The sequence below is a fragment of the Ptychodera flava genome, chromosome 8 (assembly GCF_041260155.1).
Source record: "Ptychodera flava strain L36383 chromosome 8, AS_Pfla_20210202, whole genome shotgun sequence".
Taxonomy (NCBI): domain Eukaryota; kingdom Metazoa; phylum Hemichordata; class Enteropneusta; family Ptychoderidae; genus Ptychodera; species Ptychodera flava.
The window spans coordinates 6,985,080-7,009,125 of record NC_091935.1 but is presented as its reverse complement, the minus strand read 5'-3'; the positions used below and the strand labels follow the sequence as shown (position 1 = coordinate 7,009,125).

Genomic DNA, 24,046 nt, shown 5'->3' with positions numbered 1-24,046 from the left:
TGTACAAATAAGTTACTACATGATTAAACCAGCATAGATAGCAGCAAGTTTCCGTCACAAACGTAAATATATAAATGACGGTTTTACACACATATAAATGCACACATACAACTACACACACCCACACAGACACTGATGATCGCTACAGAGAACACATGTAGCGTGAAACTCTGAGTAACGCCTGCTAAGTCCTGTTTTCTACTTGTTATCAATTATATTATATTATATTATATTATATTATATTATATTATAATATATAATATATATATATATATATATATATATATATATATATATATATATATATATATATATATATATATATATATATATATATATATTTCTCTCTCTCTGTTTGACGTCACCGTATACGAGTGTTTTTCGCGGAGCCGTACAACTTCGAGCCAAAGGAATGAGTTACCTTCGTACAGTTCGTAACATAATTCTATTTAATGACTGTTTCCAAATTCTTAAAATGTTCATTCAGGGATACAAAACTGTTGATTTGTGTAGACCGATTGACTCTGCTTTCTACTTACAGTTTTCCATCACAATAAAATCACAAGTTATAAATTTTTAGTTATTTATAACATTTGACAATCACGAAGAATAGAATTAGCAATTTCTTTCCTGTACAGTGTGGAGCTTGTTTGTGTCTCAAAATTATAGTAAACTATAACAAGTGTGGTTGTTAAACGTACTTTATTATGTTGATATCATTAAGTATACAGAGAGAAATGTCGTTTCATCGATGATGATAATAATAATAATAATAATAATAATAATAATAATAATAATAAACAGTAGTAACAAAAATCAGAAAGCAGCGACTTGAGAAAATATGATATTACGCCATGGCTCCAATCCTTTACGTACTACCGCCGCCTATCTTAGTATTTTCCCTTACTTTCGTTTAAGTTGGCCGATTCCTTCTATCAGTTGTGGCGGCCTCTAGTGTTGTAATTTGAACATTTTCCCGCAAAGCTGGAACAACTAACATTTCAATAAGTGCTTTGAAAAGATATCCAGCCGCCATGATGATTTATTAAAATTTATAACTTATTAGTGAAGTATCTTTTGCAAAATTAGTGCCATTATCGTGCTTTTCAAACCAATTATTAAAGGGGACAGCAAGTAGCTTAGGCTTTTGATTATTTTTTTTCATTTTTTTGTTTTTGTATTTTAATTACAATTTCTTCTAAAGTATGTTGAAACACTTACGATTAAGCTTGTCAAAATAGCGTCTTTAGATGTAAAATACGTTATATTATTGTTTACACTTCAATTATCAACAAAAACAATGCAGTTCTCATGTTCAAACTGCGTTTTTCTCGAGGGTCTATGGTACATCCAAATGCTTTGGGGAATAGAACGCCAGAGTTGAAAGAGATATTACGGTACTTAACATTGACAAACAAAATTAGTGAAAAAAATTAAAAGCTGCAGCTACTGGCCCGAGTGGACAGCTAATATATATTGTTATCAACAGGAGTGTTGAGAAGAACACGTGTGTGATGGAAGCTGTAGAGTAAAACTCTTGTACGGCGAACACTCTTCAGCAGTATATTGTAATTTTCAGTTATCGTTGAGCGGTCTTCCGTATATGATATGCGTGGCACCTGCAAGTGACTACTCACTTTCACTGACGATATTAATTAATTATTTTATAGGAAATATTGTAATTCATATATGCCCATGTTTTCAGCCATTGAAATTATCGTGTGGCAAAGGACTGGTCACATTGAATCATGTAAGGACCTACCTCCAAGTTTACCTGGCGATAAATTGGTTGGTTGTGATCGTTCAGTCATGTTGTAGTCCTATTACTGGGTAAAAATCTTTTTGCTCTTAAGGCTTTGGTCTATCTCTTTTGTATCTGGTATTGCAGTTTCTATATTCATCTTTCTTTTAGTACAAGGCAGAAACTAGATCGAACTCATTAACGCTTTGTCGTGAACTAAACCCTTACGTCATATATGCCCAGTCCTATTGGAAGACTAGTTTGATAATTTTTTGATAATGTTTTCGGTAATTAAATTGAAGCAACGGGCGAGATGGTAGAACGACATGACCTATGTTAGTTGTGAGTGATAACTTTGAAGTCAGAAACATGTATACAGCCTGAGACTTTTCTCTAACATGGAAATGTCTCAGTGTATATTGTTAAATAGTTTGGTCGGACTTCATATTCAAGGAATCCCTTCATTGTGACACTCAATCATACGATGGAGTATCTTCCTATAAATTCACATCAATTACTTTACATTTATAACATCACACATTAAATAAAATAAGCAGGTTGTAAAACGTTTCGACATCTACTAACCTTTGAAATTCTTACTGGAAAAGTACACACATTTCAGCGAAGTATCAAAACGAAACAACTCAATTTGTGCAGACAAATTCTACCTGTCATCCTTAGAAAACCGCAATCACACTATATACACTGTATATACACTGTATACACTGTAAGACTATATATAAAAGTAAGCTACCAGTTACTTCATTCTAAAAAGCGTCTTATATGCAGCGAAAATATCAGATATCTCACCAATAATAACAACCCAGAATCCATTTTACGATTGAAAATTGACGTATCGAAGAAGTGATCATGACTCGTTGAGGAATACTACTAAAACAGGCAAATCATTGACAATGAAAATATGGAATGATATGTCAAGGATTGCAGCCCAGAAACAGGCAAATCATTGACAATGAAAATATGGAATGATATGTCAATGATTGCAGCCCGGAAACAGGCAAATCATTGACAATGAAAATATGGAATGATATGTCAAGGATTGCAGCCCAGAAACAGGCAAATCATTGACAATGAAAATATGGAATGATATGTCAATGATTGCAGCCCAGAAACAGGCAAATCATTGACGATGAAAATATGGAATGATATGTCAAGGATTGCAGCCCAGAAACAGGCAAATCATTGACGATGAAAATATGGAATGATATGTCAATGATTGCAGCCCAGAAACAGGCAAATCATTGACGATGAAAATATGGAATGATATGTCAATGATTGCAGCCCGGAAACAGGCAAATCATTGACAATGAAAATATGGAATGATATGTCAAGGATTGCAGCCCAGAAACAGGCAAATCATTGACGATGAAAATATGGAATGATATGTCAAGGATTGCAGCCCAGAAACAGGCAAATCATTGACGATGAAAATATGGAATGATATGTCAAGGATTGCAGCCCAGAAACAGGCAAATCATTGACAATGAAAATATGGAATGATATGTCAAGGATTGCAGCCCAGTAACAGGAAAATCATTGACAATGAAAATATGGAATGATATATCAAGGATTGCAGCCCAGAAACAGGCAAATCATTGACAATGAAAATATGGAATGATATGTCAAGGATTGCAGCCCAGAAACAGGCAAATCATTGACAATGAAAATATGGAATGATATGTCAAGGATTACAGAATAAAGTTCATTTATTTGTAGACGTATACGATGACTTCAATTAAAAAAGAATATACGTGACGTTGTTTCCGAGATAACACAAGAGTACTGTTGTTGACATCAATTTTTACAGAGGTCAAGCGTTTTTTGCACGCCATTCTCACTAAAACACACTTGCGGTCAATATTTGAAAGTAACAAATTTTTCCAAAAATTCTAAACTCTGATGATTTTTTTGCACATTCTGATCTTATGCGATTGACGCCGTGGTCTTTCAGCTGAAATGTACTGCGATGTACTCTGCTATCTCGGGATAAGTGTGATGCACTTTCAATAGAGCCAACATTGCACCGACTAGTAATGGGTGATGAAATATGTGATTTTACATTGGATAAATCGGAGAAATCCAAAGGGACCCCATCGGACATATTCTCATTGACCAATGATACATTTATAAGCATTTCTTCAAGTCCCTCCATTTTTTCAACGAGTGATAAAGCGTACCTATGCGGCACGCCATTAGTCATGTATGAAATATCCGATAGATATTTCGTGATATAAATATCATCCGATAGCTGTTTAGTAAGAAGTGATCCTCCAGCTGACAACTTATTTGCTAATTGTTTTTTAAAGATTTCGTATTCTTTCTATCACCATGAGAGCATAACTTTGTGACACGGCAGTTTGGTCCCGGTGTACAGTTTCACTCGTTGATATCCTTGTAGAATCCTTGTAGAATCCTGTCGCGCTAAAGCCATGGCTCTTCTTTTTACTTTTTTTCATTCTGAACTTGCAACGTTTCAACTTTGTGTATTCTTTTGTTCGAGGTTTCCATTTTCTTCTCTGTAAAGATAAAGTTTTGTACTCAATATCGTATTTGGTTCATCGGCGTACTGTTACAACACAAGCAAATGTGCACAGCTGTAGGGTCTTCACCTGTGATTTACAATGCGTTGTATAAATTCGTTCCATTTCATATATTGACCATTGTTGACTTGCTCATCAACACATGAAACTGAGAACATAAACGTGATATTTGTAGATTAAGGGACCGAGCACAATTAACGGCAGGGGGGGGCCGGAAGAGAAAATGGGGGGGGCCACGAAAAAAATGAGTGTTCTTGGGGTGGGCCATGAAATTCCAGGGAAGGTAAGGGGTGGGCCACCAAAATTTTTACACCATGACAGACAGAGAATATTTTTCAGCATTTTTTTTCCTTGTTGAAGCTGGAGTTCCTTGTTAAACTTCTTGTAGCATGATGAAATACCAAGTCTTAAACCTCACAATGCAGTTGTTATGTGTAAAATGAGCAATATTATTATTGAAAATTGACTTCATTTGTCAACAGCAATAATTGTTGGTAATGATACAGAGGCTCGGTTGAAACTGGTTATTTCATCATGCTATAGGAAATAACCCTTATAGAACAGGAATGCCTGTCAGTACCATGTGAAATTAGCATTCACATGGCTAGTTGGCATGGCGTAATGCATGTGCATAGGGAATAGGCAGTCAGGAAGTCCACATTCATTTCAGAAGCACGTGGGTAACATGTGTATAGGCCGAAATATTTAAATGAGCTAGCCATTCACATACATGTGAACGAATGGTTATTCTGAATCCACTCACATGTATGTGAACGAATGGTTATTTGAATGCACATATGAATGACAGGGTCATCCTGGCAGAAAAAGAGCACCATGAAAAGTACTGATTTGACACCCGATTTTACTTATTTTGATGTTGCCGTTATGAATCGGTAAACATTGTTACACTTGCATGTTTGCAAGGTGTAAGCAAACATCAAATAAGTGAAATCAAATTCCAGTAAAATCAAGTACTTTTACACAGCCTCTTACGGTGAATTATATGATACAATTGGTTGGAGATGTAATTTAACCATATTTGGCCTAAAACTAAGACAGGCCAAACAGAGTTAAAAGCAACTCTGACTCACCTGAACACAGCAAACACAAGCAGACTCACCTTTCCAAACGTTCAAAATAAAAAGCACAAAACATATCTGTAAGTCTGATGACCAATTTAATAAATTTTTGGCTTCAACAAATTTCATAGACACAGTGAAAAGTGATTTAGTCAAAGATTAGTTTTTAAAAGAGTTCATTTAACTCTGGCCAAGTCTTGTCTTTCATGTCCTATTTTGTTTTGAAATTTGACATTGAAGACTTCTTTACGTAAGTCATGATTATTCTTGCCAAATTTCTCTTGGGCCTTGGCTGACATGCACACTGAAATGAAAACGAAAGAGAGAATGAACAGGGTTCGAAATACCCGGTGGTCATGCGTCAAAAGACCACCAATTATCTCATTTGGACCACCAGATTCTGTTGTGGGTGGTCAATGTTGACCACCAAATTTTCGGAGGTCACACTAGTGCTGCAAAGCTGTAAGTCTTACATTCCTCTCACAGTTTATTGCTAGGAGTATCCAGAAACAATATATTATCCTCAGAGATAGATATAGCAGTTATCTAGTACACATCTTGTCTGTTCAATCACAGTCCCTCCACTTTGGTTCAATGTCAGTCCTTCAACCCCACTCCAATCTACCCAAGTGAGGCGTTCCTTTGGATAGACAATGTCTCTCTTTGTTTTACTGTTTACTGCTATGATTATTGTGATTAAGTCTGCAAATGTTGCATAACATCTCATTGTACAAAACTCTGACAAAACTTCATAAGTCCAAAAAAAAATGCAATAATTGTCATGTTATCAGCAGTAATTGTCATTTCTTGATAACTCAGTTTGTAATTCTGTCAAAACTTACAGTCAGTCAGTCACTCATGCACTCATTTCAAGTTGTGAAAATACTGAAAATTTTCTAGTGGATTTTACTGGGCATCCAACATAGACCAACGTAACACGAGTAGCAGCATAGTGGAATGGTTCCAGAACAAGATGTCAGCCCACTATTCACCCCTATGGACCCTGACCTCCACAAGAATTACACTCTGACAATGACAATTATTTTTGACCACCAGAATTTTGCAAATGACCACCAAAATTTGAATCTGGTGGTCAAACTTGACCACCAAACAAAAAAATAAATTTCGAACCCTGATGAACTTAGCAACATTTATTAAGACGACAACTTTACAATAAAGTTTCAGAACATGTGTGTAATTTGTTACATACACATACAGGAACTTTTTACATACATCTTTGCGAGTGCAAAATTAATACATTGAAAGTGTAACATATATGTCTAGAAATGTATTGGGCTTGTGTACGTTGTATTGACTTGACTAGTTGCCACAGCCACTATTCTGATTAATTTATGTACATCTTTACAAAGTGAGGGCATCACAATTCATAATTTGAATCAATACAAGAAAGTATGTTAAAGTATGTTAATACATGAGGCAAAAAAATTACAGCTGCTGTCCCTTGAAAATTAAGACGTATCACATTTTTAAATATTTTTTCTGTCTTTCAATACAAGGCTTCTTACCTGGCAATATCATATTAACAATGGATTTTAAAAGTAACCATGCAGGGAAAGACACTAAGGGTTGTCCGATTGCCCGGGGCAAGTGAAAGTCGCGTTCGGGCAAGTGAACCTCCGATGCCACTGCCGACGGGACAAGTGAAAAAAATAATTACCTAGAAATCTAATTCACGAGAGCGATTTTCTGGTGAGGGAACACGGACTTAACAACAAAAAAAAAATAATCATATTATGTCATTGTGAACATTTCCATAAGATTTTTCATAAAATTGCATGAAGAGTTGACGAAAAGAATCAATATATAATAATCGCTGTCAATAAAATCCAGTTCAAACAATACACCGGTACCCGTAAATTACCGTACGCTGATTTTGCATATGAAAAAGCTGTTCAGCTGGTGGAACGTACGTTCACCAAAGTTCATTGCATTGACTGTGAAGTTACGGTGTCTCACAATATGTCGATACGGTTAAAAAAAGAAACACACAGCGGTTTTTGTGCTTTGTATGAACTTTTATAATAATGTAAAAATAAAGTCCAGTGGTTAAAAATCACCACATAAAATTGGACTTTTACTAAAACGTACTCTTCAATGTTAACTTGTTGAGGGACAGTGAGTGGCAAGACCGCATGCAATGAAGTCATGAGCAATATTTGGTGTCAACGGGTCAAGTCTTTGAATTTTCAACAAACACTGACTTAATTTTCAGGTCAATAAGCCAAAAGTTACTTGTCCGTGGCGACCAACCTCTCTGTTTGTGAATTTTCCCATTCTAAAATGACTGTCAAGAAGCAATTGGAGCGAGTTTGACATCGAGAAATTCAGCTTTTACACACATTGAAAAACACCGACGCCTTAGGTTGTTGGTTTTAATTCTATTTAGTCTGCGCATGAGCAATAATAAGACCACCTAGGTTATTAGAAAAACATAGGATACTGGTATAGTGCAATGGCAATTCAAACTTTATAGGGCTGGTGTATGATATAAGCGCAGTAAAAACATGACAAAGAAGTACATTATTTTTCAGAAGCTTCAAAACATTCCTTTATAGCTACAGATTTTTTCTTTCTGTATAGATAAGTTAAAACTTTTAAAAGCAAAAAGACCTTGAAGGTACAATTGAAATGGCTGTTATTATTTGTACATTAACCCAAGAAAGTAAACATACAAACATATGAACTGTTAGAATTTTTTCTATGAATATGAAAGCCCCACTAGCTGTAAATCTTGAAATTTGTTGACCTAAAAAGGCTTCCTATTTTCTCTGGTTTTCTTTAAATTCTACCCATTTACAGGATAAGCTTATAGTCTTTTACTGCTTTACAAAACATTCTTTAGTGAAAAATTGGACAAGTAAATTTACATTTTAACCGTTATTATGATTTCCCACCATACTAAAAAGAAAACAAAGCATGTCCCAGTTGAAAACATTCAACACTATGCATTACATTGGACTACTCTGTTGTTTCCGTGAATATTCAAATGCATATATGCACGGTGCACACTGGTTTTGCTATATTTGCATGGGGTGCCATTTTACATTTGGGCACATATTTATTATTTTTCTTGTTCAAAATTGCACATGCAGTCTCACTGGGCAGTTAACAATACTTGTATTCCAACCCTGAAAGAGCAAATTCCAAAAAAACTTGTTTTAGTTCAGAAGTAAAATCACATAAAGAATGCTAAAAGATACAGGTAATGGGGCTTTAGTAATTAATGGAATATAAATGAGCCATCCAGCACTCTTAGAAGTGTGAAGAGAACCCTATGAGAATGTCTGACATTTTCTCATGATAACATAATTTTCAAAATAAAGTGAGTGAAATAAAAACCAATGTTTTAGCTTTTTTCAAACACGTAAATTATACTGGGCAAGTGGTTTTCCAATTCGGGCAAGTGAACTGAACCCCCCACTTGCCCGAAGGGCAAGTGGATAAAAAAATAAGTGTCTTTCCCTGCCATGTATACAAAAGAAGTAAAAAATGCAAGTAAGACCGGGTGGTACAAACAATCATAAGTTACATAGCCATGTTCATCCTACGATCTACCGGTAGTTTGGTTTTCTTTTAATATTTTCATTTCGCCTATTTTTTTATAGCAGTGTTTTTGCACTGAGTGAGACCATGGACGCAAACTTAGCTTAGGCGTTGTTCAAGCCCAGCTTTGTTTTGCGTTAATGGCCCACTGTACACCTCCCTCCGCCCTGTCCAGGTATACAGATACGTACTTTCTTTTCACCCCTAAAGCTCAGGTTAAAAATGTCGGGCCATATACAAAACCAAGCTTCCCAGGAAAACATCAATGTGCAGAGAAAAGCCTCTCTATAAGGCATACTAATTTCGTAATTGCCCTTTATAAATATGCATTTCAAATACTTACCGGATGAATGGAAAATTATCGTCCACGACGACTTGCTATCTCGGTCACTGCATCCAACACTGTCGCGGGGAAATACACTTTACCTTCATGCCAACTGAAACATTACCACTTAGACCTAACTCACTTGCTGTTTTGACTCAAAATGTGTCGTCACTGGGGAAGAAATGACCGAGAAATCAGCCATAATTCGTAAGATTCAGCTGGTGTGAACAGCCATTACTTCAACAAATCTGCGCAATCTCATTTGAGAGATGCAATGTGATCGTGTCAAATTCGAAAGGTCAAGGGTCGTGATCGTCGCAAAATTTTGACATTTCAAGTACGCGTAAATTGTTCTTTTAGATTTTTCTAATAAGCAAAAATTGACTTTATATGAATAGATCAGTTAAAATACGGACGTCCAACACACTAAGTGAACCCTATTGCAATTCTGATCAGCCTCGTTAAATCCAAGCATACTCATTTACGGGACTCTTACGTTCATACCCTTTTGCGTCCCGTCCACTCTTCCAACACAACTCTTTCCAAAGTCACGACATCATACATCGTCAGAACCGTTAGTCCATCCGGCTCGACTTTTGAACGGTTGGGGATGAACAGTACCTGTACTGCGTTTCCATTAAGTTTTATGTAAGTTGTAATCGCGAAAGTTTTACAATGGCAGATGCAGAACCGTCGCAAGTGTGTTCGACGTTGTGTGATGATCTGACGTACATGTACATGACTGCACATCATAGCCAGTTGCTGACGGACGTACGCGAAAACGTGGACCGTATGAGAAAAATTTAATGACAGATCCAACCATATTACGTCTGGAAATGTGAGTACCTTTCAATAGAATGCAGGTTCCGATCATATGGAATATTAGCGGTGAACATGTTTATTATTGCACATTTTGAAAATAAAAATAAACGATGTTTAAAATTTGATCTGTGCTGATTTAATTTAGACTATTTAGAGGCTGCTCACAGACGTTTGCAGCAATCTACATGACTTCCCTCTTGTCATATTCATTGGTTTATACTGAAAATCCCTGGTCTCGTTTTTTTGAATGGAGATGAATGAAACCAATGCTAATTATATTTAAGGGATAGGCTGTAACTTCATAATTTTGGCAGAAATTGTGTTCTTCGTACATCGACTACAGGTTTTTCTCCTTTTTCAAAGTCATGTTAGCCAGTATTGCTAATGTTTTCTATTTTCTAAAACACGTTCAAATATCCAGTCTTCACAACCTGTATTATGTACAGTCAGCATTGTTATTGTTGGTAAACACATTTTGGTCTGGACTAAACTTCAATTGAACACAATAACAGTGAACTTTTATAATATACATGCACACAAAGTGTATGTTGGTTGTATTGATAATATCAACGAGCTAATTCAACTTAAATTTGTGAACCAATGAAGTAAGTGTAGTTGATACATTAACAAAAATATTAACAAAATCAAAAAATTACAGCTTTATACTGTCACTTTAAAATGGCAAACCGTTGCTTCTGTAGCCACTAAATATTTAGGTCTATGAACAATTTAACTGGTAAATGTGACCCATGTGGCATTTCTATAGTGCAAACATGAGTAATTTCACCTGAAAAACTTAACCCAAGTAAAATCAACTATACACATGAGTGCCGCCTAATTTATATAAATTAAATAGACAATAGGGATGTGAAAACATGAGAATTGACAACAAGTCAGTCCTTGGAGTTTATTAATGCATGTCTAAATTTTTACCGCCACATGTGTAAGCTACCATTCAATCCATTGACAATCTTCCTCTATCATGAATTCAATAGGACTGCTAATGAATGGTTACTTCACATGGCTGAGTCTGATTTCACATTCATAGCCAGTGATGAATGTTCAAATTTTAACATGTCATATTTCCAATACTGGCATGTGGCAGGTGGACTGCTATGGACTGCCTAGTTTTCCTCAAATAACCATTCAACCTGTTCCACACAGGAATGTGGACTGGCTAATAGGCAGTTCAGGACTAGAATACGTAGTGGACACACAGGAAAAAAATACTGAAAAAAAGGAGGAAAAAATGGCATTAATGGGTCTTTTATAGTTAGCCCATGAATGACTATTCCAATGGCAGACTGTCATTACAGTGGAGTAACATTGAATATCTTGGGTAGTCATAGAAAGGCAGACACTGGGTTGTGGAAAGTGCATTGAAATCACAACGGTCATGTTATACATTTTTCCCCAACATCTGAAAACATCATACAGATACTCAGTTGAAGTAAAGTTATTTATTTGTTTATTATTTATATATTTATTTGTTTATTATTTATTTCAAGAATGCAAGAATGTTGTTTTCACTAAAGCATATATTAAAAGTTATAAGGATTATATATATGTGTACAACTTTGTACCTATGTAATCTTTCTTTTTGGGGAGGGGGGGCCACAAAAATTTTGTTGCCGGTGATGGGGGGGCCACTAAAATTTTTGCTGGTGTTAGGGGGGGGCCTGTAAAAAATATACGCACCACATATTTTCTCTTCCGCCCCCCCCCCCCCCTGCCGTTAATTGTGCTCGTTCCCTAAGTAAAGACATAATACAACTGAGTGTTAGACCGATAGAACAGATCATTTCTTTAGTTATTTGTTGTCGAGCAATGGCGAATATGATATTCACCAGCGCAATAAATACCCTGTGTTTAGTGTAGTAGACCTACTGACCTTTTCCGCAGAGGCAGCTGTGACATCCATGAGCTTACCACCGTGACCGTTATCGCTAGCAACAACACCTGAAAGAAAAGTGCTACATGGTTACAGAAGCTTTGCAACAGTCGCTTCAAGTCTTGCATTGACAGCAGAATGTTGTTCATTATGCCTTCATTTAAATAGAGGGCTACCCGTAAAAAAAGGGAATCATGGTGATTCTTTTTGTGTACAGCCGTAGGACTGTAGGTCAGGGCCAATCAAATAAAAGTGGAATTCCAGACAACCCAGGCAAATGCACAGCCCCTCATCTTCGCTTGCCATTTCTTGTTCGAGCAGCCCAAATGCTCACGGAAATCAGATATTAGTGGCCCGAGAAGGATACTCCTGATATTTTCATACTGGGTGTGCCGCCTAAGTTGAAAACATTTACCCATGTTTATTCCAAAAATATGACCCATTGTTAGGGATTTGCTGACACACACCCGTACAGCCTTTCTATGGTAGTACCCCCCCCCCCCCCAGGATAAGTGGGAGATAGTAGTCAAATAACAACCCGTGCGAGCGGACCATGACAGGCGCGCGAGTTTGTGACACGTGTGACGCCAGTTCGCGTGGCCTGTGTAGCATTTTTTGCCTAATTCATTATAACAGCTTCGCGAAACGACCTGTAAGGCACCTGTTACTTAGTAATGGATGTGTCGTGGTTTTACATGCTATTGTGAAATATATTTGTGTGTTTTTCGTGGGTTACTTTCCAGGCCCATATGTAGAAAAATATAATTTACAATTTACAGCTACGGAGGATGGACAGTCGCGTAAACATTACGTTTACTTTTTTGTTCTTCGCACACAAGTTTTGTAAATAACATCGTAAATAAAAAGAACCGACTCATTTGAGTGTTTGGGGAGAACACGGAACTGAAAATTCTCGCGAGTCAGACCATAATTTCCGCTCCGCTGACCTACGCAAAAATCATAACGGGCAGCCTTAAGCTGTTGCCGTAAAGAGGCTTTAAGTTTACGACGACGAGAGCTGAGGTGCCGAAATACTGTAATATCATGTTGATGATATCTGAACAGTTTAGTGTCGGTTAATACTCAACACTCCGCTGACTCCGTGTAGACGAAATATGATACAATGAATGCAGACGAATGCTGATCAGTTTTTCTGTAAAGCAGCCACTACGACATTTGTGTCAGACAGAGGCGTCTATCGAATACTAGTTTTTACTTTGTCATATGCAAGTTTTGATGAAAACATATTTACATAAAATAAAAACACTGAGTCATGGATACCATACAACATATTGCCTTTCATGTCATGATTACGAGTACCAGAATCAAAATTATACAGAAAATTCAACATATCACTGCCTAGCCTGCTGTATATATATATATATATATATATATATATATATATATATATATATATATATATATATATATATATATATATATATATATATATATATATATATATATATATATATATATATATATATATATGAAGGAAGCCGGGACTAATTATCTTCATCCTAATCAAATTCAGTCTCTACAATCATGACGATAAGTAATGTTAACACTTCCGTTGTGTATTCTATCAAACACTCAAATGTATTTCTGAGTGTCTTCACTCCGATTTCAAGGGTCATGTCGTGTAAAAAATGAAGGGCGTGCATTTTCTTAGAAGTGAATAACCTTGAAGTAAGTCTTGTCTTTCACAAAAACAGACTTCTATCATGGGACACTACATACCACTGTTTATCCTTGTATGTCCATAAAACACTGAGACTGGTATCTGTCTGCATACATGGTTTGTCCAGCTAGAGTGCTCTCCCAACTAACTTCAGTCTCCACACCATACTTGTGTGTTCTATCCAAACACTCGAATAAGTCGGTTCTTCATATCTACAGCGTTATCTACAAAACAGTAAACGTAATGGTTACACACAGTTATGGCCGCCGCGTAGTATGCATAGAATAAAGGGCGGCGGCCGCTATGTATCACTACACTCGTAACTGTGTGGTTACTCTATTGTCCATCGTCCATCCTCTGTAGCTGAGTTTCTATCTGTGCGGTAGGCCTACATCTGATAATAATGTGTCATAGACTTCTGACTCTTAGTTGAAGACACTGCACCAAAGTTGACCTGTTTAGGTATTGATTATTATCTACAATAAAGGTGGAAATTTGTAGACGGTGCTTGTATAACCAATAGTAGGTAAGGAATTTCTTCAATTATTGTTTACTTTTATTTCATTGACATTTCATGTATTTGTCAATACGACTGACCTGTAAGGTCAGCGGTATTTTTTAAGGACATAGTTTCTATGATTAGTGAATTTTTACGTTTAACCACTCATTTTTCTGTCATCACTTATCTTTCAAATTAAATAATACATTTGCATATGTAAATTTTTCATCCTATTTTGTCATTTTTTCAAAGTTTTTTTCTTCGATTTCACCGAATAGCTTTAACATTTAATTGGTATGTTACTCAAGATTTGTACACATTTACATATATGGTTTAAATTATTGAAATCTAAAGCTAACGTTGCTAGTGTTAGTCAGAAAATATGTATCTTACTGCAACTGCTTCTATTACAGCTTTCATTTTCTGGTTTGTAAATGTCTTCACGGTTTTCGTATCCTGACCTAAATGATAGCGAACATTGACAGTATAAATTTATACTTCTGCACACTGAGGAGAAAAACATTTACTTGTCCAAAAATGTTCAAATGAGCTTGAAAATGTGAAACAATAGCATTAGTCAGGTAGCTCTGATATTTAATCCATAATTACCGAAGGTAGAATCTGATATTGTTTACCAAATTTTATTTGAAATTTCATTTTTAAGTCCCCCAGACGTGTATAATCAAATCATTACGAAATGAGAACAAATGCAGCTTGTAGAATGTTTTTGTGTCGTCAGAAAAAACAAATCTGTTCAAAAATGAAACTGAGCATTCCCATTGGAAATGTCCTTCTGTGCTGAAATATTTATACTACACAATGAACTTGCTTTATGTGAAATTCTTCTCTGAAATTGTTTAATAGCAATCAATCAAAGTGGCAGTTGCTAGGGATTGCCTTATTCAGTTGCTTAAAATGATTACGGAATTTGCATATGCAAATTTTGTAGTTAAATTTCTTTGTATTGGTCTGACGGCTCTTAAATTTGATGTGCTGTTGACATTAGCATGAATTTGCATATATGATATATTTCATTTGTCATAATTGATAAATATACTATTTCAGGAATCTTTGCTAGATGTTAAATGCTGTACATCGTTTCCATTCATTGCGCGGATCGCCGAGTTACATCGGCCGCAAGTTAGGTTGACGTTGAGTGATCACACATTCTGTAATTTGCATGTGATCTGCGTAGGGCAATAAGCGCGGGAAATCCAGCACTGCGCTTTCATGACCTGTGACAAAACTTATCAACGTTTACTATATATCTATTTTACTCTTCAAATTTATGGACATGTTTCCAGCATGCTCGGATTCAACTCAGATTTTAAATACATAGCTGATGTCTAGTGTAACATGATGCATGATGACCATCGTTTACGTTTAAATTGTTTGAAATGCAACGATTAGAGACCAATTGAAATGCAAAACATGGTACAAACTTAAAGCAGCGTAAAGCTAAGAAAGTTTGAAATGGGGCGTCATCTTCATTTGCGTTCCTTTTAACCAATTCTAGCAAACTTTAAATGGGTACACTCGAGCTAAACAGTTGGAAATATGTCGACATAAAGTAAGGGCGTTCCTTGGTTAAAGATAATTTTAAAACACAAAGCAACAATAGTATTTGATTCAAAGTAGGCGTGTGATTGTCATTTTAAACTTTACCATATCCGTCGCTACCAAAACCTTTTAACAGACTTACCTCCTTTTTCAGGCAATCTTCCCGTTGTTTGACTTTTCCAAATTGAACAGACAAAGAGTAGGAACGTTCTGACACGCCGTTGCTATTCGTGGAATTTCGCGCGTTCCCTCAACGCATGCGTTGAACATGTGTTTTCCCTCCATCCCTCCCTAAAAAGACTGAGAGTTGAACCAAGGTCCCTCTATGACCGTGGTTGAAATTAAAATAAACAATTCAGTTCTCCGGAGGAAATTCAATCGTGCACGGCAGTTAAGCGTTTGTCCTAAGAGTGACTCTATGAGCACTGGTCTGGCCCCTTCTACCGTAACAAGATAGTCAAAGCAAAACACTTCACATAGAGTCTGGTTGATAGCATACATAAATTAAGTTTGGTTTGGAAAACGCGTGTTAAAATCAAATTTCAAAAAGTAAACTCCCAGAGCAATGCAATGCTTCCGGCCAATTCAATACGGCGTAAGAGGCCTTTGATAATTAAAACACGAACGTGAAAACCCGTCACGAAACTCTTCACATTCTGATACGTTATCTTTGTCTGCATGTAGGGGCGCCAAGTCACACTTATTGTACTCTATGGCTTGAAACCATGGAAACCATGTGTATGCATGATAATTTGTACTAATTCTCGGTTCGGAGTTTGTTTGAAGAGTGTATTGTTCAAAACCAATTTAATCAGTTATGATATTTTTGAGAAGTTCAGATCACAATGCCATCGTCTAATGAAACGAGAGAAACTCATTGTTTATTTAGAGAAAAAGAAAAGAAGGGAAGAACTAAATGAATGCATAAAAAATGAATCTAGCTGTAAACTTCCGATGGCATTACTGTTTTTTCGAACATGCAAACAAACTCTGTAACGACAAAATGTTAGAAACTATCCTAAACTATCTGAAAAACTTTAACGATCATTATACATGTAACAAGAAATGTCTCGTAAAACCAAAGAAGACAGACTATGCGGACCACATACTAAAATGGTTTAAAAGTCTACATAAGAGCAGTGTTCTTCTGTACACATCCATTCAATGTTTGAGAAATAAATAAGACGCAGTGACGGGATACCACGAGAGGTTTGGCCAATTCATCACGAAATGTACATATGTGCACGAGCGATAGTGAACTGGTCAAAATTGAGTGGTATACTCGCTGCTGGTGTAGTTTATTAATGTTATGTCATAATATTAAATTGAAATTTGGAATGAAACGTCAAAAAGGGGATTTTCTCTAGCTGAGAGCTCTTGAATTTTCCAAATGTGTTATATTGCGAATATAGCATGGATATTTCCCGTCTCGACCAATCAGATCGTAGTATTTGCGCCATTAATACACAGTTATAATGTTATTCTTGATACTATAGTGTAATCTTCTGTTGATTTACGAGTATACGACCGTAGGATTTTTTCACAATCGGTTTGATTGACCTATGACATTAATATTTCACTTCAGATAGATAGATAGATAGATAGATAGATAGATAGATAGATAGATAGATAGATAGATAGATAGATAGATTGATTGATTGATTGATAGATAGATAACTTTATTGCCATTATACACATGCATGTACATTAGGAAATTGTTGTGCTGTCGTCACACAAAACAAAACAACAATATATATTACATGTAACTAAAATCACTTTAAAAACTGACTATAAAACCAAAAAAGTAATTCGAAGGAGCCATGAGTAAAACATAATATAAAATCTTATAGATACAGGTAATAAAAATACAATTGCAAATTAAAAATTGCGATCTGAAAGTATTTGAACAGCACGTGGATAAAAACTATTACTAAAACGTGCGGTATTCACTTTAAAGGACCGATAGCACTGTCCAGAGGGGAGTAATTGAAATAAATCATGTTGTTTGACCAAAAAGAATACGGTGAAGAACAGTTTCCGTGAAAGATAATTCGAATGGATGAGTTCATGGTTCTTACAGTTCTAGTTCCGTTTCGAACGCAGGATCTTGTTGAGAAAGAAATCGCAATATCAGCACATAAAGAGTGAAATCTGTTTAGGTAACTAAGAGGAAGTTCGGAAGTCATTCTTATGGATTCACTCCCAAGTCTAATATCATTTCTTTTTCGAGCAGGTAGCCCTCATTTGTTTTTGTTGTTGTTGCATTGTTCTGAACGGTCTGCTCGAGTAACATTACTTCACGCATGCGTCATGACCGAACTCTTCAAGAAGACTTGTTGAAGTGCTGATAGAACAATATACTAAATGTCTTTGTTGAACTAGCTTCGTGTGCTCGTATTTCTAAATCAAGAAAAATGTAGTTCTCATGTGCAGAATCTAGTTTATGGATCTTCAGCACATTTCAACCATACCGGTGCGTTTGATCGATCTGTTCCGTAGTTTTGTAGCAGTTCGGTACCTTCGTGGATCCGATACTTCGCTACAACCACTAGCTCTGCATAACACACAGCCCTGCCATGCAGAGCTATACAACCACCAGCCTCGCCTTCCCTTCTATTTCAACACTCACTCATCACCACAAAATTGCACGTGAAATGTGATGGTTCAGCCATGCACCATGATTAATGTCGATTTTCCATGTGGTTTCTGTAATGACTGTCGTTACCATCAAAGTTGCATGGAACACACGAGATAATTATATCACCAATTATATCACAAACTACTTCAGAACCATCTTCGTGTGTTCGAAGTCTAGCATAGTTTGCAAATTAGTGTGAACTGCGAACATTCGCCAGTGCCTCTTGTCTTGTGCCTGACGACATGATGGATGGTGTCCTTGAGGTCATAGCTTGGAATGTAAACAAATGGATTGTTTCCTGTATGTAGAAATTTCAATATAATTCTTATTAGACTTTCTTAGATGTTAGGAAATGGCACAAAATGCATCGATGATTTACATCTGAGTTTTGTCGTATCTCTCATGTATGCTGACATTTTAAGTTATCGCAAACTTTACAAAAGTTTACAATTGTACTGTCAGAAGTGGGGCAAAATGATGCCACTTTTCAACAGTCGTTTGTTTTTCGACGAGTGGTTTAAAAACTCATTCAAATTATGTCGTTCATTCATTAAAGGTGAAATCAAACTGATAAGGAGTAAATTTTCTTTTTTAAATCGTAAGTGATCACTACCATATAAAGAACGCTAACAGAAATGTTGGTTTGTCTTTTGAAATGTTTAAACCAGTCAACACAAATATTTGGAGCTGCTATGGAGTTCCTTTTACAACCTGAAAATTAGGCCAATAGTTTCCTTCATATATATCTGCGTAAAATTCGGTGCTATCTTTCTCTTCCGCAATTTTTCACAATTATCTTTAAAATATGGTCGTTTAAGCAGAATTTCTGAAGAATTTATCAGCGAATTGTAACAAAATATTTACAGCGGTACTTCAATTTAATTTTTTCAATGAAATGACCACCACAGGGTGTGTTATATTTCCGTCCCTTTGGAAATCGCACTGTCTTGCATTTTACTACACCAGTCGATATCACCACTTATATTGACCAATGTTGTACATTTATCACACACTGCAAACTTTTGAAAGTCGCCTCTCTCAATGCCGAGAAACAATCTAATTTGGTACATAGATTTTGGGAACGATCGATATCAGTGTGAAACACATTTGTCACTATCAAATGTACGTGGTACGACTGAAAGCAAAGTCCAAATAAAGAGCACCAATGTTTGAAATGTGCGGTCACTCACAAAACTGTACGATTTCCACAAACACAGAAACCATAAGTCCACGTCAGTAATATGGGCTTCTAATTAATCTCAACAGTCTTTCCTTCAAGCGATGATACTGGTTTCTTTATGATTGTCGTCTGATGATGACCACATCTCGGTAACACCTGTGTGTTCTTCGGTGACATTTTCATTGCTTACATCAGTGGATGAAATTCCACTTGACAACAGTCTCCTTGGTACAACAGCTTTTTTCTTTATGTCGAGTGTTTTGCGTTATTTAGCGAGTGACTTGGTATCTGCAAGAAACGTGTCATGTTAGTATATACATATATCGATTTCTCTCAAAAAGTAAATTAATTAATCATGTTAACAGTGAATTAAAAAGAACTCCACACGGCAAATTGCATAATTCAAAGATTGCAAGGTACATTCGCAGCGTCTCACATATATGTATACTTTTGCACAAACATAATGATTTTCGATTTTGAAAGATACCTTCACTGCTGCTTGCCTCATCAGAATTAGTATCACTGAACGATGTTGTGGAGTTAGATGAAATGTCTGAGAACTCTTCGTCATTTCCTTTACGAAAGGATCCCTGTTCTGTTCGTTTTTGGTGACGTTAAAGAACAGAAATCTGTGATTACTATAGGTACTGTAAGTTAGTCTCCTGTTACAATGGTAGCATTTTCGATATGTTTCGTTATTCCTCGGATCCCTCAGTTTCGCGCCCATTCGTTTCATGACATTCAGTTCTGGAAACAAACATATTAAATGCGTCTGAATTATGTGATTATTTTCTATATGTTTACACTAATCGAGGTATATAGTATACCTTGGTCTCCTATATGACCGCTTTGTGCGAGATATACTTATCGACAGGGTACACGTAGCTCTAAAGTCACTAGCAGCAACGATTTAGAACGGAAACAGGCCTTCGCAGCAGGTATGTTAGCTTTAATTCTAGACAAGCTTTTTAAGTCGCTCGATTTGGCAACTTTCTCAACATATAACAAGATGCCGATCTTATACTTTTAGAATTAACTAAATTGACTTTTTTTCGCTGGAACTGAGACGGGGACGCTTGAAAAATGACCAAGTAAATGTTTTGACGTGTGCGTCAGCTGTAAAAGTTAATGGGGTCTAATTGTAATAATGTCAACACAGTTTCACTTTTCGTTTTTGTAAATCGAAGTCAATATCGGAAGCCATAAGTAAGCCAATGAGTAAGCCTTCTTTTATCAAGCAGATTGGCATCATTCACTAAAGTTCCCTGCATTTAAGAGTATATTCCGTGAAGTTTCCTGCATTTAAGTCTTAAGAGGACACGTGTGTATAAGAACTATATCAGCTGCATCTGTAGATATAGTCAAGGTCGGAATTCTAGCTGTCTCATTTTGACTCAACACTCAGAACATTTCAATATTATAATTGCATTACGCAGTAATACCATGGATCAAATAACGGTATCATTCGACTAGGGACTGTAGCTCAATGAAATGGCATATCAAAATTGATAGAAAGTATAATTTTGGTAATCACGCAAAGTACACAGCATGTACAGTGATGAAGGCTTCAAATTGTCATCTCTGAATTTTGAGTGCAGCTAACAGCTAGCCCCTCCCAGGAAACTGTTTGGATTAACCCAGTTAAAATTGGAGGGAAAGTTACATGCAGCCTATTCCATTCTCAGCCCACTGATTGGATGTGCTATGACCTACTTAGAAAGTGGAGGGAAATACGACTTCAGAACTAGATATCGATTGCTCTCGGCTTGGGAACAACATTATAGAAAAAACAGCGACTTTGTGTGTTCTTTTCATCTTAATAAGCTCCTTGCAAGTCACACAAGTTGAGAAATTCTGAACCCTACATTAGTACGATTCACAGAAATGTCGAATTCTACAAATGATAAACACGCAGTCGGGACCGAGGTTGCCTCTGTTAGTTCAGTAGCGACGAGACCTTAATGACTGATACTCGTTCAGTACAAAGTTCTGGAACAATCCTGTCGATACTTCTGATAACAGTTCAATATCATCAGGTAAGTCTGACAATTTAAATTGACACGTAAACTTTCCTGTCTAATTTGAAGGCTATGCTAATGTCTGTTTTCTATGAAATCGCGGTCTTCGCAATCGTCAGACTTTTGATTGGCTTTTGTTGCTTATCTATCAGACAAAATACAAAATGGATGTCCAAATACAATTTTGAACTTCCTCTTATTGCAGAAAACGCGAACATTGGCAAAGACATATGATCTCGATTGCTGTACATGATGAAAACAAAAGACTGAAGCAGTTGAAGCGGAGAAAAAGCAGTTGATGGCAAAAATTCCGAGCGGCAAATTCCGGAGACGCAAACATAACATCCACGTTAGCTGTGAATGTGTGGTAAGGCAATCCTTTCCGCCAATTTCTGCTCCACTGTACAAGTATTTGTTCACATATACAAACGGGTCAACTTGTTATCACTGAGCACAAGTGTGAGACACACGTTGACTGATGATGGCCACCATGACCTTTCCCCTTAGAGTAAGGTTAATATCAAGAAGGAATGTAGAGAAACTGGCATGAGACATATGGCGAACTGTACTATTTGTGACAGCGGTCATCTAATGGATACTGGAAAGCTGGAAACATGTCATTGTAAAACAGTAATCTACTTCGTTCTATAAGCCGGGCCTGAACACGTTTCGTGGTTCTAACAAAAGTGCAATTTGCTGGTAAAATAATACTCATGGAAAATTGTCAAAGACGGTAACTTTGCCTTAGCAGGTGTTTCGTGTTATTGCAAGATTTACATAACAAATATTGATAATGAGAGAGGAGAGAGAGAGGAGAGAGAGAGAGAGAGAGAGAGAGAGAGAGAGAGAGAGAGAGAGATGAAAGGGAAATGGGATATGGGAGTATGCCTTTACGTTTCAGAAACCGTACTATTGAATCAATAATAAGAACACGATTGGAACTATTTCGGGATAATTGGATCTTCATATTTTTCAAATTTCTCAAAAGTGCCCTATAGCTGATTACAAATTACTCATAAAAACAAGTGTACATTTTTTAAAGAAAAGCAGATTAGCTTACATTAGCTGATTAAACCGACATTCCTCATCCAATTATCACAAATTAGTTCCAATCGTGTTTAAGATAAATAATTTAACAATCTTACCTTTAAAACGTGTAGTAAGTCATCAGCAAGAGCCACAACAAGTCCAAAATGCTGTACTTATTTAACGGACACCAAATTTGAATCTGTATTACGTCGGACTGCGTATGGGATGGCGAGGGCGTAGCCTACAAATATTATCAAACCGTGATTGGTCGATGTGTGTGCATTTCAATGAGGCACGTTGTCTTCTCAAATCACGCCCACCAGCTTTTGTTCATGTTCTCTACCATCACGCCTTACCGTAAGCCAAATTGGCAAACGGGGAGCGATAGTGACTGTTCATTATTGTCCTGTATGAAAATTTTAGTGCGACCTAAATGAAAATCCGTTGTACTCTTCGTTTGTATTTTTGAAACGAATTTGTTTCTTTGTGATGAAAAATGAGTGACGTTTCGTTGTTGTTTTGTTTGAAAATGGTTCAGCCTGTTTCGTTCTAAATTTGTTTTGCAGAGAGCAGTGAAGAAAAAGGAATTATTATCACACGAAGACTTTACGGGCTTCGTTGAGAAAAGGTAAATGACCCACACTTCCTGTCAAATAAGTAATGAAAAAATAATGAAACATCCACTTATTATTGCACGAAAACTCTTTCATATTAACTTATTATTATTCTCCGCTTTCAGTTTCATGAAAACTCATTGATATTAACTTATCATTATTCTCTGCTTTCAGTTTCAACGAACCAGAAAATCGCGCTGTTATGAAGAAACTCATGGGAGAAATACGCTCAATCTATGAAGAGAAAGCGTGGAGTGCTCAAGAAATTGAAGGTAGGCTGACTGAGTCCTCCAGACTAGCTAGGATTTTATCAATCCATTCAGCGATCAACAAAAATTAACCTGACTGTTCAGAAGAATTTGTCAATTACTATTTCCTTTACAAGTATCTAGTTCCCATTGATCACAAAAGTCTGTTTATCTTATTCAAACAACAGAGGCTGCTACACTTACTGGCGAACACGCAAATGACAGGGCAGAGAAAAGCAACTGAAGCTCGACACAGGGAAAATGTGTCGTCATGAACGAATCAAAAGGGTAAGTCTTCTCACATGATAGTCTACAGCTCTGTTGTATATGTGCGAACAATCTTGACTATCTTAATTTGTAAATCTCTAATGTCAGAGGATGTATATTAGAACAATATGATTTCTTTCATAAGAACGAACTTCATGACCGAATTTAGTTGGAACACACTCAGCACACCTGGCGATCATGGCTTAAAATAAAAAATACCTTTATTGTTGTTCAGAAACTAAAGTGCAGAACTGAAGACCTAGGGATGACCGACTGGAACGAAAAAAGAAGAAAAAAATCAACGCTATTCTTCAGCCAGAGTATCAGAG

At 36.4% G+C, this 24,046-nt stretch overlaps 3 long non-coding RNA genes across 3 annotated transcripts; all 3 read right to left on the bottom strand.

Annotated features, from left to right (window-relative positions):
- Window positions 1-1,024: 1,024 nt before the first annotated feature.
- On the bottom strand, window positions 1,025-15,981 carry LOC139138331 (uncharacterized). The gene is made up of 4 exons (XR_011553579.1): window positions 15,866-15,981; window positions 13,724-13,888; window positions 11,984-12,051; window positions 1,025-4,278 (listed from the first exon to the last, which is right to left on the bottom strand). It is a non-coding gene; the product is annotated as an uncharacterized lncRNA (long non-coding RNA).
- Window positions 5,457-9,874, bottom strand: LOC139138330 (uncharacterized). The gene is made up of 2 exons (XR_011553578.1): window positions 9,289-9,874; window positions 5,457-5,685 (listed from the first exon to the last, which is right to left on the bottom strand). It is a non-coding gene; the product is annotated as an uncharacterized lncRNA (long non-coding RNA).
- Window positions 15,982-19,690: 3,709 nt separating the features above from the next.
- On the bottom strand, window positions 19,691-22,820 carry LOC139138329 (uncharacterized). The gene is made up of 3 exons (XR_011553577.1): window positions 22,705-22,820; window positions 20,029-20,288; window positions 19,691-19,829 (listed from the first exon to the last, which is right to left on the bottom strand). It is a non-coding gene; the product is annotated as an uncharacterized lncRNA (long non-coding RNA).
- Between the last annotated feature and the right edge of the window lie 1,226 nt (window positions 22,821-24,046).